This window comes from Ursus maritimus, unplaced genomic scaffold (genome assembly GCF_017311325.1).
Source record: "Ursus maritimus isolate PB19 unplaced genomic scaffold, ASM1731132v1 scaffold_7, whole genome shotgun sequence".
Taxonomy (NCBI): domain Eukaryota; kingdom Metazoa; phylum Chordata; class Mammalia; order Carnivora; family Ursidae; genus Ursus; species Ursus maritimus.
Window position 1 is genome coordinate 1192345 of NW_024426885.1, and position 15192 is coordinate 1207536.

Genomic DNA, 15192 nt, shown 5'->3' on the forward strand with positions numbered 1-15192 from the left:
CACGGGATCCCCTGGACTTCCACAGGCTGAGCCGGTGGGGGCTGCCCTGTGCTGGGTGGAGCAGGGGCCACCTCGAAGCCAGGCTGGTTCTGCAGCGAGGACATCTGGCCCCAGGCTATCCAGGGTGGTCCCCTGCCCTGCAGGTCATGAGCAGCATCCGGGCCTCTGCCCGCTGGTGCCAGCAGCAGACCCCTCTCCACGTCCGTGACCGTCAGTCATGCATCCAGGCATCGTCACGTGTTCCCCGGGGGTAATACTGCCCCCAGCTGAGAACCACTGTGCTAACCATGGGAACACCGAGCTTTGATTTTTCTGTGGCCACCAGCTGGGAAGTGCCATCGAGGCACAGCTGAGGGTCTGGTGTTGCTTCCAGAGCATCTCTGGGAGTCCCTGCCCTGGGCCTGCCAGGACGTACTTAATGCCTGTGTGCGTGTGAGCACGTGTGAGCCTTGCAAGTCTGGGAGAGGCCCTTCCCTGACGCATGAGTGTCCAGGGCTGTGCATGCCCCAGCTGGCCACTCCGCGTGGACGCCTCCTCCCTGTAGAGGTGGGAGGCTCTGTACACGGGTGCCAGACTTCCCAGTGGCGGCCTTTGGAGGCCACTGTCTGGGGTGTTCTGGCCCCTTGTGTCTTTAAGAAGCAGCTGGAGTGGTTAAGGGCCCAGGAGGAGTTTCATCTCTGCAGGACCCCACAGACCCCTGCAGAGGGAGCCTTGGATCTTGAGAAAGGCCCAGTGTTGGGGGAGCTGGGACCCCGGGGAGGGCGAGACCCGCCTGCCTGCCGCGGCTGGCGTCTGTCTGGGTGGGTGGTTAGGAAAGTCTGTCCTGTGCCCACAGGCGGACATGGAGCCCATGCTGACTGCGTCCAGCAGCTCTATGGGCCGAGAGTCTCCAGGGCCATGCCAGGGGCCAGGAAGTACAGTCTCTGCAGCACGGCTTCCCTGCGGGCTCATCACTTCCACAGGACAGGGCTCCTCAGTCCTTTTGGAAAGCTGAACCCCACCCTTCTGCTGCGATGACGCGCATCTCCGGGCCCGCGTGTGCAGTCTTAGGGTGAGAGCATTGCAGGCCGAGAAAGCAGAGGGGACCCTGGTCACCTGGAGCTAGGCGGGGCCACCTGGCTTTGGACCCGCGTGGGCATGTCCAGTGGGATCCAAGAAACCTTTACAAAGTGATCTCAAATTCCTTTTAATTAAAAAAATGCGATGCTCTGGAGACCAAGACTTTGCTCATCTGCAGACTAATTGAAAGGTCCTGACAGCCTCTGTTAATTACACGATCTTGCAGCGTCTTCGCTCCTGACGCAGTTGCCACTGATGTCACCTTAGTGAGCGGGCAGACAACGGCCCACAGCAGAGAGCTGCCCTCCGTGAACGCCTTCCGTGAAGGAGGGGCGTGAGAGGAATGAGGTGGGAGCTGGTGGTCCAGCGCCCTCTGACGGTGGTACCACTGTCCCCAGGCCCTGGGGGGGCCTGCCTGCAGCTCAGGCCTCAGACCCTTGGGGCACAGTGTGCGGGATGTGGGCATGGTCTTGGGTTGAGGACTCGAGGGTTCTTTCGTTTTCCTGGGGGCTCGTGGAAGCCAGACACATAGACGGCAGCACAGGCAACCCGGCCAAGAAGACTGGCTTTTTGTTTGGAGGCAGTGCCCTTGCACGTGAGTGTGTGTCTGTGTGTGTGTGTGCACACACGAGTGCACAAGCATGCACAGTAGACAGAGACCTCCTCCAGGACTCTCCTGTCACAGGAGTGTGCATCTTTCTCCAGCTCTCAGCCACGTTGTGTTCATCCCAGGCTCCCCAGGGCCTTGCACATAGTAGGCACTCAGTAAATGCTTGTTGTTTTTAACTAAGCTGAGTGGAAAGGAAATGCATGAGTTGATGGGGAAGTGGTTAGACCAGCCCCAGCCGGGGTCTTTCTGACCAGACGGGTGGCACGCATGCCAGGTCTCCTTCAGGGAATGTTCTGAAATTGGCAGGGGTGGTCGTGGCCCTGACCTGCTCTTCTTTCTAGCTGGGCCTTGGGGTGCTTGTGGGGTCTGGGGTGAAGGCACCTGCTGGCCTGCCGGGTGGCCGGCTGGTATCTTAGAGGCTCTGCAGCATCTCTCCCGCAGGCGCAGCCCAATCTAATTGTCATGGAGAACTATACAATTATCCAGAAAATTATGCTTCTTACGTTGGCAGATGACGGGTGTTCCAAAGGCGGTGAACAAAGAGAAATTTTGGTGTTAGGAACATTTGCATTCCCCTGATGACTGATGATATTGATGACTTTTTCATTTGCTGATGGGCCACTTGTATAGCTTGCTGTGTGAAGTGTCTGTTCGAGCCTTTGCTCTGTATTGTGTGTGTGTGCGGATGTGTGCGTGCGTGTGTGCGTTGTTAACACGGAGTTCTGTATGAACACTGAGCTCTTTAGAAGGCGTTCTTTGGATTCCAGTCTCCTGACGGATGTATGTGTTGTGATATTTTCTCCTAGTCTGTGCTTGGTCTCTTCTTCCTCTCGATGTTCTCTTTTGACGAGCAGTCCTTTTTTTGATTAGTGATTTCTGTGTCTTGTCTGAAATCTTTGTCTACCTTAAAGTCAAGTTTAGGTCTAGGACCAATTTCTCATTCATTTTTGTGCAGAGCATGAGGTGGGGAGTTTATTTTTCTCTTGTGGATACCCAATTATTCCATACCATCCCTTGAAAAGACTTTCTTTTCCTCACCGGATTTCTTTGGCACCTTTGTCAAAAGTCAGTCCATCTCCACATGAGTCAGTTTCTGGGGTCTCTTTCTGTCTTTCCTTATACCAGTGATACACTGTCTTTATTATTATAGTGTTACAGTAAATCTTGAAAAGAGGTAGTGTACATCTTCCAACTTTGCTCAGTTTCCAAAACAGTTTTGGCAATTTTGTACCCTTTGTATTTCCATATAAATTTTGAATCAGCTTGCCACTTACTACAAAAAAAGTCTGCTGAGATTTTGTTGGGGTTATGTTAAATGTGTATATCAATTACAGGGAAAAAGGAAGTCTTATAAAAATACTTTGTTCCCCAATCCATGAACATGGTATATCTCTCCATCTATTTAGATCTTGTCTAGTTGCTCTCAGCGATGGGTTGTAGTTTTCAGTACACATACAGCACACAGTATACAGGTCTTGTATATCTTTCATTAATTTTATTTCCAAGCATTTTATGTTTATTTAATGTTATCATAAGGGGCATTATTTTTTATAGTTTTTTTTTATTACGGTACATAGAAATACAGTTAATGTTTAAATTCAGTTTTCTGAATTTACATAAAGTAAAAATTATCATTTTAAAGGATGTGATTGAATGACTTTCGACAAATGCATACAATCATGTAACTACCACTGCAATATAGTGTGGAATATTTTTGTCATCCCAGAAAGTGTTCCCATCCCTTTATGGTTAATCCAGGTGTGTGATGGAATGGGTCATGCTGGCTTGTGCTGTGTATCTGTTCCTTTTCAGTTCTTAAAGAAGATTTTGGAAAATAAGAAGTTTTTAATTTTGATGAAGTCAAAATTTCTTCCTCTATGGTTTGTTCTTCTTTGTCTCTTCTAGGAAATACCTGCCCAATTCCTGGTCACAAAGATTTTTCTCCTTTGTTTTCTTCTAGATTGTATAGCTTTATCTGTTAATTTTCATTTAAGTTCCATTTCAAGTTGATTTTTGTATTGATACGAAGTAAGGGTCAATGTTCCCTCCCTCCCTCCCTTCCTACTTTTCTCCCTCCCTTCTTTCTTATCTTTCTTCCTCCCTCCCTCTCTCCACCCTTCCCCTTTCCTCTCTTCCTCTTCCTCCCCCTCCTTCTTCTGCAAGAGGGATGTCTGTTTGATCGTTACACCAGTACCAACTATACTGATTATTGTAGCTTTATAAACAATCTTGGAAGCAGATGTGTTTGTCCTTCAGCTTTGTTCCTCTTTTTCAAAATTGTTTTGACTATTCTAGACTCTTTGCCTTTCAACATATATGTTAGAGTCAGTTTGTCAATTCCTAAAATACGCTGGCTGTGACACTGGTCGTGATTGCATTGAAACTATTGATCAATTCAAAGAGAGTGGACCTCTTCAACTTTTGAGTCTTCCAACCCATGAACATGGCAACTCACGCTGTTCATTCTGGTCCTGACTCTGTGTGATGTGTTTCTGCACTAAAAGTGCAGAACTTGCACACGTTGTGTTGAATTTATACACACATTCAGGATGTAAAACAAGTTGTTAGAGGCAGATGCAGCACAGAGGAGTTGGCACTGGCGGGAGTGCAGCCGCTACCACCGTGAGCCTCCTCAACAACCCAAGTGTGAGGTGACCCCAGAGGAGCCAGAGAAGCGGGAGGAGGGAGAAAGTAACACAGGTCCGCTCTCTGTGCTCACAGTCAGTCAAGACAGCACCCTCGTACTCATCCAGGGCCGCAACAGTGAGAAGCCTCCAGCCCGTGTGAAGGCCTCCGACAGGCGTTCAACATGGTGCTGGAGGACGTGGACCAAGTCCCCAAGAGCAGCAAGGGCAGTCAGCAAGGTCCGCCACCTCTCCAGGCTGTTCCTGTGCCGGGACTTGGTCGTCCTGGTCCCGCAGAACACGCTCATCACTGGCCAGTAGGTGCCTCCTCCCCACCAGAATCCCCTCCCTCATCCTGTGAAGACCTGCCCTTTGTAATAGGAATAATGAAGTCCTGTGCTTTTTTCTAAAAATAATAATAATAATTTAAATTTTTAAAAAATAAATTGTTGCACATCGACTGTATCCTAAAACGTTGCTGAACTCATCTATTCTAGTATCTCATTGGTAGATTTCCTCAGATTTTTTCCATCACGATCATGTCATCAACAGAGACAGTCTTATTTCTCCCTTTCTAGAACTTCATGCCTTCGCGCACACTCTAGCATCTCAGCACAGAGTTGAGCGGAAGTGGGGGAGCAGGCACCCGGCTCCTGGTTTTGTGGGGGAAGGCGTTCAGTATCCCACCATCAAGTGTCATGTCAGCTGAGCTCTTTCCAAGATGCCATCAGGTTGACGAAGTTTCTCTTTCTCGTGTGGTGGGGTTTTTGTTTTTAAATCATTAATGATGTTGAATTTTGTCAAGTGCTTTTCCTGTGCCTGTGCAGGTGATCCCAGGATTTTCCTCCTTTTATTTTGCCAATGTGTTAAGTTATGCTGTCTTTTGAATAGAATCCCAGCCTTGGGTCACTAAGTTGGGTTTTATCAAATCAAATTTTTCTAATATTTCATCAATAATTCTTATATCTGTGCTCACTAGAGATATTGATCTAGATTTTATTTTCTTGTGAAGTCCTCATCTGGTCTTGGTATCATGTTTATGCTGGTCTCAAAAAATGGGTTGAAGGTGCTCCCTCCTCCTCTCCTCTGTTTTCTAAAGAAGTTTGCATGAGTTTCTGAAGTGTTTGCTAGAGTTCACCAGTGAAGCCATTTGAGCCTGGTGTTTTCTCTGTGGAAAGATCTTAATTACAAATTCAATTTCTTTAACAAATACGGGGTATTTGGATTTTCCATTTCTTCCCATGTTATCTTTGGTGATTTGTGTCTTTCAAGGACTGGCATTTGCCCATTTCAGCTAAGTTGTGGACTTTTTGGCATGAAGTTGTCATTTTCCTGCTAACGTCTGTAGTGATGCCTCCCTTCCCTAGCTGACGTTGGTGTTTTCTGTTTTCTCTGTGACCAGGAGATGAAGGATAAAACCTCCAACCCTGTCAGTCTCTCTCTTTCTTTCGTTCTGTCTGGTTTTGCTTCACAGTTTTCGCTCTGCTGCTGGGTGCGTGCACAGCCCTGTCACGTCTGCTCAGCGGCTGGAACCCGTGGCCATTATGAAATGTCTCTCTTTATCACTGGTAATACTCCTTGGCTTAAAGTCTACTTTGATATTAATAAGGCCACTTAGTTTTCTTTTGATTAATATTTCCAGGAGACATCATTTTCCGCCTGTTTACTCTTACCCCATCTAGGAAGTAGTTCTCTTGTAAATAATATATAATTGAGATTTGCTTTTAAAAATCCAGTCGGAAAATGTCTGCTTTTTAATTGGAATGTTAATCCATTTACTTTAATATAATTGTTGATATGTTTGGGTTTAAGCCTACAATTGTGCTGTTTTTTTCTGTTTTTCCTTTCCCCTCATCTGTTAGTTGTTTTTCAGTTGTTTATCTATTTCCACATGTTGGGACATAAGGGGAGGGGAATCTTGTTCGCTGTGCACCCCAGTACCTCAGATCTGTGACTGTATCCTGAAGGCAGCCCTGGTCTTTGGGACGTGGGCCCAGGGCTACAGCCCTAGGACTATTTATCTGAATGGAAAAGGCCCGCAGGGTCAGCGTGGTGTCTGCTTGCACCTGCCCCTTCCTGAGCTCTCCACCGCGAGCAGCCCCCTCCTGACCTGCAAGGCCATGCCCCCGGGCTTCCCCTGCAGCCTGGCGAGCCCCGTGTACGGTCTGGGTGGTCTCGGGCCTTGTTTGGTCCTCGTCTCCCCTTGAAGGCTGCATGCCTGTGTCAGGAGAATGCCTCCCCTCAGTTGGCCTGCAGAGGCCTCAGCAGCATGTCCCAGGATGTGGAGAAACTGCAACCAAGAGAAACATTCCTCACCCACCAGGCTCTGGCTGTGCTGAGGGTGTGTGTTCGTCTGTCCCAGCCTCCCCGTTACCTCTGGCACTCAGGAGATGGCTGGGACCCTCCTTTCCCTCGGGACCCCTGGCCTTCGAATGGGCTGGGGGCTGGGCAGGGCCTGCTGGGCCAGCCTGGGAGTGTGTGGGGAGAAGTGGGAGCCATCTGGGCCTATGGGGGCGAAGGGGTGGGAGGTGACAGCTGGTGGTTTCCACACAGTCTCTGCCACAGCAGAGCAGCCTGTGGGCATCATCGGCTTACCCCACTCGCTGTGGCGCTGGGTCATCTCCATGGCAGCCTCTGTCTGCACCCCCTCTCTGCTCCAGGGCCCTCGGCTCTGCAGCAGATGCTGGGGCCAAGAAAGCCAGCCGGGCGCTCCCAGCTTCTGCAGCTTCTGGGGAGACCGCGCTCCCCCAGCCGCCACCCAGATTGGCTCCAGTAGCAAACTGCGCCCTCGCCTGCCTCGTCTGTGCCCGGGGGCACAGCAGCCCCTCGTGTCCGGCCACAGCCCTCAGCCCAGGAGAATGGGTGCCCGGGTCACGCGGCGAGGACAGGCCACCCAGGCTGCGGGCTCACGTGCTGGGTTGGGTCTTCACACCTCTGTGCCTCAGCGACACTTGCTGTTTCCTGGAAACACGCCCACAAAAGTCTGCTCTGCTCCCGCCTCCCTGGCAGCTTCTGCCCCTTGGAGTTGCTCCGCGAGGGGGTCCCTGTTGCACTGGTTCCCAAAGCCGCTGGCTGAGAGCCACCTGGTGCTGAGCACAGGGAGGGAAGGCCTTTCCAGGGCTGCTTCGGACGGTTTACAGAGAGCGGCAGCCTCCAGCAGGATGACAGGTGCAGCCCCGGGTCCTGGAGGCCTCCGCTGAGCTTGGGTCCTGGCTGCCCCGCGCCCTCCCCGTCGCGGTGGTGCCTCCCTCTCCCCGGGACACCTGCTTCTGCTGTGCTGCATGGCGGGCTGTCTGTGTTGGTGGTGGCCCCCCACAAAGGACTCAGCACGGCCACCTCCTCAGGCCTCAGCCTCAGGGGCTGGGAAAGGCCTGCCTTCCTCTCGCAGACCAGCTGAGTTGTCGCTTGACCGGTCCCATGCATCCCCCCGGGCACTGTGCCCTCCCTTCTCTCTGGTGACAAACAGGATGCAGCAGAATGACCTCTGCTGGCGGAGCTCCGTGGAGAAGTGGCAGCTGATGGCGGAGACATTTAACTGATGACCCCAGGCTCATGAGGGCAGCTGAGAGATCAGAACGCCCTTTGCTGCGTTTTCCTAGCCATCGCTGCATTCTTCCCTTAAGTGGGGCTTCCCCGACGCAGCTGAGGGCTATCGTGGCCAGCCGTGAAAGGAGCAGCATGGGTTCATGGTGGGGGGTACCCAGCACTGGAAGGAAACCACAGGTGCTCTAGAGAGAATGCTGTGCTGCGTGCATCTGGGGGCTAGTGTTGCTGGTGCCCCGGGACCCTTTTTGGTCCTGGCTGGCACCCTGGCTCCGCCAGCGACGCGTGGCCCAGGGAGGGGGCGGCGTGAGTCTGCTTCTTTCTCGAGAGCTGGGGTGGGTGGTTCTGCAAAGCCTGTGGGGGGCCGCAGTCTTCGGCAGCTCTCGAGCTCCGAGCTGTATTTTCAGCGTGGCGCGAGCTCTTTCTAAGCACAGCGTGGCTGGCGTGCTGCGCGGTGTCGTGCCCGTGCCCGCTCACGTGTGGTGCACCCTTCACGGTGCTTCACGCTGTGACACACGGACACGCGGACGGCAGAGTCTGCTCCTCCAGGCGGCTCCCATGTCAGCGCCGAGGCCCGTACACCGCCGGCCGCTGACACTCACATGGGAAGAGCCCTCCTGCGACTGGCTTCCTCCCCTGGGTCTGAGTGCTCCTGAGTCTCCTGAAGCCCTTCTCGGTCCCGGTTCCGCCCAAGCCAGTCCCCCGACCTCGGCCTGGCTCTGGGCCCCTTAAAGCTGCAAGATGGGTTTCTTGTTGGAGGAATGGCTGTGGAGTGCCTAGCTGTCTGTCACGTTTAACAGGCTGTTCTCTGTTTTTTAATAAACAGAGAAGCATAAAGAAGAAAAGAAACGCATAATCTCACACCCAGATGATCCCTATTGGCACAAAAACATACTTGGTGAGCAGGGCGTGAAGGTGAAAGCCGTGCGGAGAGGTAGGAACGGAACGTCCTCCGTCGTGTGCTCCAGTTCTATACCGTGTGCCGCTGAGGCGAAGTCGCGTGCTTACGCAGGAGGGGCCGCCATGCACAGGCTTCTCACGCTTTAACAAAACCCGTATACCGTCTCTTAGGGAGAGCTTCTCGTTGCAGAGAAGTCCGCCTGGTTCTTCACACGCACGCGGCCGTGGGCACCTGGGTTGTTGGGAGCGTTGGGTTTTGCAGCTGTAAGTTGTTGAACGTCTCAGAGACCTCGGTGGGCCTCTGTGAGCTTAGCGGCCGTGGAACCTGACGGCAGTGGCATCGCTGCCTGGAGGGGTGGGCACGCCCCGACTCTGGGTCTCTGTTGCTGACAGCCCCCAGAAGGGCCGGGCCTCTCCCCCCACCACCGGGAGCACGCGGGGCCACCAGCCTCGCCGGGGCCAGCAGCCCCGCCGCTCCGTCTCCAGCACTGCGCGGAACCCAGAGCTTCACTTTGGCAAGTCAAAGCGCTGTCTTCTTGTCTCGTCGGCTGACACTTTCACCTGGAGAATGAGGGGGCACAGTCTCCCGTCTGACCCGCCCGCCCTGCCTCTTCCCGTCCGGTTGGGTTTCTCACTAGTTTGCAGAGGTTCGTTGTAGTGCAAGGAAATCAGCCCCAATTTGTCATATTCGTTGCAAATGCCCTTTCCCAGCTTGCAGTCTTTTGACTTAGAAAGTCTGTATTTTTTCTGTGTATAGAGGTGTTAAACATCTTGCATGTGATTAAACTGATGGTAGAGGCTTTCCTTTGTGGTTTCTGGGGTTTGCTTCTCTTGCTGCAGAATTATAGGTAAATTCACTGTCACAATCATGGAGTTCTTATGGGTTTAGTGTGTGTGCACACGTGTGTGCGTGCATGTGTGCACGTGTGCACACCTCTGTGGTGTTTGGAGTCTGTTTGGTCAAAAGGTCTGAGGGAGGATCAGACTTCAGGACTTTCCTCTTCCTGTGCTGCCTTGCTCGGCCTTTGTTCCGCACGGAGCTCGGGCGTCGGGGTCTCCGCACACGCCTCGTGCGCGATGATCTCTGTCTGGTGCTGTTGCAAATGACGCCCCTGGCAGGACCCCCTTTTAGAAGATGGTGGAAAGTCGTATCAGAGGGTAAGGTCTGCGGTGAGGGTGATGGGAGACGGCGCCCCGGGACTCTTCCTGTGCGGGGTCTGCCCTGGGGCCCCCACCCCCGCGTCTCTGGAGGGATTTGGCCGCTCTGCGGTGTACCTGCAGCTCCTGCCATGTGCAGGGTCGGTGTGTCTGATTTATGTGATAAGGAGGTGAAGGAAGATCGCCGCCGCCGGCCAGAGCGCAGGGTGAGGGCTGAGGACAGACGGCAGGGGGAGGGCGGGGGGTCAGGCAAGTGCGTGCTCAGGCCCCAGGTAAGAAGCCAGTTGGAAAGGAGTGTGTGTGTGCGCGCACACGGGTGCAAGGGACCCAGAGGAGAAACCTGTCCTGTCCACAGCTTTCCCCCGTACAGTCCCCTCTAGGTCAGGAACGGTGCCTGTGGGGTCGTCCGAGGGGTCACCGGCCAGCAGGTAATTCCGGGTTCTCAGGTCCCTATTTGCCGTCCGGTGGAGGCTCTGGGCGCAGAGCTGAGGCTGCTCTCCGGCACCTGCTCCCAAGGAGAAGCCCGCTCAGGAGGCAGGGGCAGCATGAGCGTTCCTGATGGTCGCGGTGCACCCCGCCCGGCCACCCCGCTGCCCCGGGAACTGCGGGAGACTGATGTTGCGCCCAGGCCTCCGGAAGCTGGCAGCCCTGCCGCTTTCCTTAGAGGCTCTGGGGAGCACCTCGTAGGCCTGGCCTCCCTCGTCCCAGCTTCACATGGTTTCGTATCCCGGCCCAGACTCTCATCCTGGAAACCACGAGCCAGAGCACCCACGACGATACAGGCTCCTGGCGCCGCTCATTCTCCTGACTCTTATTTTTGGAAACATGAAGAAGAACAGAAGTCTTATGCTCTGTCTCGAAATAATGCTTTCCTTAATTCTAGTCGGTTTAGCCAAAAATAGACCCACCCTTCCCAGAATGACAGTCCAGCCTCTTGAGCCGGAGTGGGGGACAGCATCTCGGCCCCCGAGCAAAAGCAGGGGCGGCCCCCGGCCTGCACCGTGCTCCGGGCTTTGAGCAAACACATAGGCCCCATTTAAACACCCTGGGACCAGCTTAGGGTGGCGGTCCTGACCTCCTCGTCCCTGGCCAGGCCACGTGGAGGGCTGTCTGTGGGACCAGCCCAGGCTGCTTGGCCGTGTGACTCTCCTTACGGTTCACCATTTTGTGTCTTTCTGTGAACACCTTCCCTGCTGGCTTGGCGCTGCACACCTGCCCTCTGGTTTCCTGTGGACTAGAACGCGGGGACCCAGACTCGGGGCGGGGCTGGGGAGGCCGCAGGGCAGGGCCCCCTGCCGCCTGCTCAGCACGTGTTGGGGCTCTTCCTGGCGGCTCCAAGCTCCTTCCCACCCTCTCAGGGTCTCAGTCGTCATTGCTTCCCCCGCAGGTGGAGGCCCCCAAGAGGGGCTGGGACCTGGAAACAGGCTGAGAGACGGGGAAGGGCGCCGGACTCTGACGTGGGGCTCACGGGCTGCGGTGGGCTCTCCTCGGTGTGCTGGGATGGGGCTCCTTCGCTCTTGCTCACCTCCCTCTTGCCTGTGGGCACCAGCTTGTCCTGCAGGTCAGCACGCCCCTCAACACACACACACAAGGGGCTGTGCTTGAATGCCTGTGGCCGGTGCTGGTGGGCATACCAAGAGCGGGAGCTGCCCCAGAGGCTGTTGGGCGGAGCCAGTGGAGGCGTGGCAGGTGCTGGGGACAGCACCCTGGACCTGGGCCTCCTTTGGTACCTCAAGGAAGCCCTGTTATGTTAGGGGCTGGGTCCTCAGGGCTTGGGGGCCGTGGGCTGATTCCTTGGGGCCCGTGTCCCGGCCTTCACCTCTGAGGTGCAGCAGCCCCATCTCTGCAGTTGGGATGTTCTCCAGCGAGTGAAGGAGAGAGGGCCTTAGCCCCAGCCAGTGCTCCCGGTGGGGGGACGCGGCCAGCCTGCCAGGCTGGTGCTGGCCGGTGGATGGCTCTGAGCTGGAGAGGCCCCAACGGCTGTGAGGGCATCGCGCTGGGGAGGGAGGTCCAAGGGCCCTTCTTGCTCTGGGCCCATGATGCTCTGGCTTGCATTTGCCCAGGTCCATTCTGCGGACAGGCCAGTGCCTGGGGATTGAGGGACCTGAGGATCGGAGAGCGTGCGCCTGGACAAGGGGCAGGGCACGGCTCCATGGCCGGGCTCCATCAGGTTCCCAAGCCTTGGGTAAATGTCAGCCTGGCGTGTCAGCCTCTAGAGCCTGGCAGAAGGCTTTGTCAACACTCATTTCCTGCAAAACAAACAACCATGTGGTTTATTAATCTTTAAATCTCAACTTTCCATCAAAACCATGTGCAAATTTCTTTTCAAAGAAAAGGTCTGACATAAAACCGTGCACTTACCGTGAGATGGAATTTAAAATAGCAACTTTTCCTTAACAATGCTGCATGGCTTCTGTTTATGCGAACGCAGCGTGGGCTCGGCTTGACTGAGATGCTGGGCTGCCCTCTGCTGAGCACTGGGCCAGGGCTGGCTGTCAGCTGCTCCCCAGGCCAGCGGAGCCCCCAGACCAGTCCCTCCGCCCCGGGCCCTCGCACCCTGGGAGGCGTCCAGGTCCCAGCACGGCCACATCCGGGGATGGACTGGCTCACGGTGGCCGGGCAGGCTGTGCTGGAGAAGCCGGGCCTGGGACCCCAGGCAGAAACATGCCTCCCACTCACTCACTGACTCACTGGTTTCTTCAGTCATTCACTCAACAAGCGTGTCGGGCGCAAGGGACTGGGCTGGGCGTTGCAGGATAACCTGCTGGATGACACCGGGGTCACCCAGCCCGGATCCGCCGGGGACACGGAGCAGAACCTCAGAGCCCTTTTGGGACAAGCAGCTCCTGTCTTGGTTGGGGGCTGCCCTCTGGGTGAGGCCGTGTAGTGAACACGGAAGGCACCATCTAAATCCCATGTTTGTTTGAAAGCTGGTAGAAGGCTGCTAGGTGGTCACTGATTCTTGGTGAGGCTTAAGTGAATGTGTAGGACATTAACTGATGGTCGATGCTGGGGCTGTGTCGGCCGTATGAGCTAAAGGGGACCCGGGACAGCCCCACCTCGGCCTGGGGATGGCTCAGGCACCCCCGGGTGGGAGGGGCCGGTGGCAGCCCGGGGCCTGGCAGCTCTTGAAGTGTAAGCTGACACATGGGAGTGCGATTCTCATCAGCTCGGCAAGGGGCCTTCGTGCCTTGGGGATAAATCAGTCCTCCAGCCCGAGGCCCAGCAGCAGCTCGTCGCAGGGCGGTGGGGGTGATAAACGGCTGTGAGGCCTCCTGCTCCCTCGGCAGCTTTCCCCGGGCACCTCCCTCCCCGCAGCAGCTCAGCGCGCAGGACTTCCCGAGCTCTCCGGGGGCAGGTCTGGTTCTGCCAGCATCTTCATCCTGCATCACTTTCCTACGGCGTAGATGTTGCCAGGATCCCAGTGCGGCCTGCAGGCTCCAGGCTGCATGTGTCTGTCAGACCTGGGGCTGGCTGCTCAGTAAAGCCTGAGAGAGCTTGTGTAGGGCCTCCATGCACACACAGGCACACAGACACACGCACATGCATGCACACCCAGACGCAAGCACACATGCACACACGTGCAGAGCTGTATCCCCAGGCACACACATGCACACGCATGCTCACAGACACATGTACACGCACATGCATGCACACCCAGACGCAAGGACACTTCACACGCACGTGCACACAGCTGCACCCACAGGCACACGTATACACAGGTGTGATCTGAGGTGTATCATGGAGTTCCAGAATAAAAATGAATTTTGTGCTGGGCAAACTTCGCCCATTTTGGCCAGGTTTCAAAGGACCTCAAAAGGAGACCAGCAGCCTGCACCCAGCACTCTGCTTCTAAAGAGGGATGGCCCCCGGTGCGGCCGAGTTCGGTTCACACTGAGCCCGGGGCACACTGTGTGGGCACAGACCCTGGGGCGGAGTGGGGGAGGGCAGTGGTTCTGTGCGGGCCTGGGCCAGTCCCGAGGCTGACCACTGAGCTGTGTGGAGTGACCCTGGCCGCTGCTGATGCCAGGGCTCTGCGGCTGGCTGGTCTAGCTGTGTCCGCTCCACTGCAGCAGGGGCTGGGTAGGGCATCCTGCGCAGCTGCCCCCACCCAGCCTCGCTGCCCCAGCGCCAGGGGTGAGGGCAGAGGCAGGGCGGCGGCTCCTCCTGGCCACCCCACCTCAGCTCCAGGTGCCAGGGCTGGCAGCCAGGCCTGCTGGCTCAGCCTCTGCGGCCGCCCCCACCAGTCCCTGCTCCCGTGACGTGGGCTGCATGTGGGCGCTCTCCTTGGAGCCCCTTCTCTCCAGCTGAGCCCACTCCAAATACCCGTGTCCTCTGGAAAGCCTTTCTCGCCAACTCCCCACCCCCACCACGAACGAGCCCCCTAACCCCCAGCTCTGCGTCCTGGGTTTGGCCCGTCCCATCTGACCCTGGGCACAGGTGCATATGGATCTTGGAGGCTAGATTGTGACCCATGGCTCTGTGTGCTGGTCCTGTGACCGTGGCCAGGTCATGTCTGTGACCCCCCCATTTCCTGCACTCGTGTGGGAACGGCTCTGTCCTGCAGTATAGCAGATTGAATACCTACAACTCCCCTCTGCAAAGTAGCCAGCATCTCTTTCTGACGTATGTGTGTGGAGGGTGTAATTACCGTAAGAGGCAGAGAGCTGAAGTTTTGACACACGTGTACGCCCGTGTAACCAAGACCCCACAGGACAGGGCCCACTGCGGTCACCTGGAAAGCTGCCCCCTGCTCTGCTCCGGCTGCCCCCTCCGCCCCCTCCGCCCCCTCCGCCCGTGGCCTCGGACGTGCGTGGCAGAACTCTACAGTTTGTGCTCCGTCGTTGAAGCCGTGTTCTGAGATTCGTCCACGTTGTTACGGGTCAGTAGTTGGTTCTTCCTACAGGAAAGCCGCTGAGGCGTGTTCGGTCGTACGGAGATAACACAGTGTCTCCGTCCACTCTCCTCTGGCGGACTTTGGTTGTCTCCAGTATGTGGTTGTTACGGGTAAGTTTGCAGAGGATGGTGCTGTGTAGGCGTCTATGTGGTTTCGCTGGGGAAATGTCTGGGAAGGCAGGGCCTGGCCGTGCACGGTAAGTGCACGTGCAGGTCTGTGGGAGACGGCCAGAGGGACCTGGTGGGCTCCATCCACACTGGCGGTGGGGGCGCTGAGCGGCTCACCCGCGTGCGACACTCGGTGTGGTCGGTCTAGTGCACGGGCTGTGCTATGGGGTTGGAGGTGCAGCCCCTGGAGACTGCTGCGCGGAGTGTCTCTTGGGCTAGCTGGCCTCCCCTCCG

General features: G+C 55.9%; 1 protein-coding gene across 3 annotated transcripts in view; it reads left to right on the forward strand.

Annotated features, from left to right (window-relative positions):
* The window catches only part of STK32C (serine/threonine kinase 32C), an 84777-nt gene that overhangs the window by 31415 nt on the left and 38170 nt on the right, over nucleotides 1-15192 (forward strand). The window lies entirely within an intron of this gene.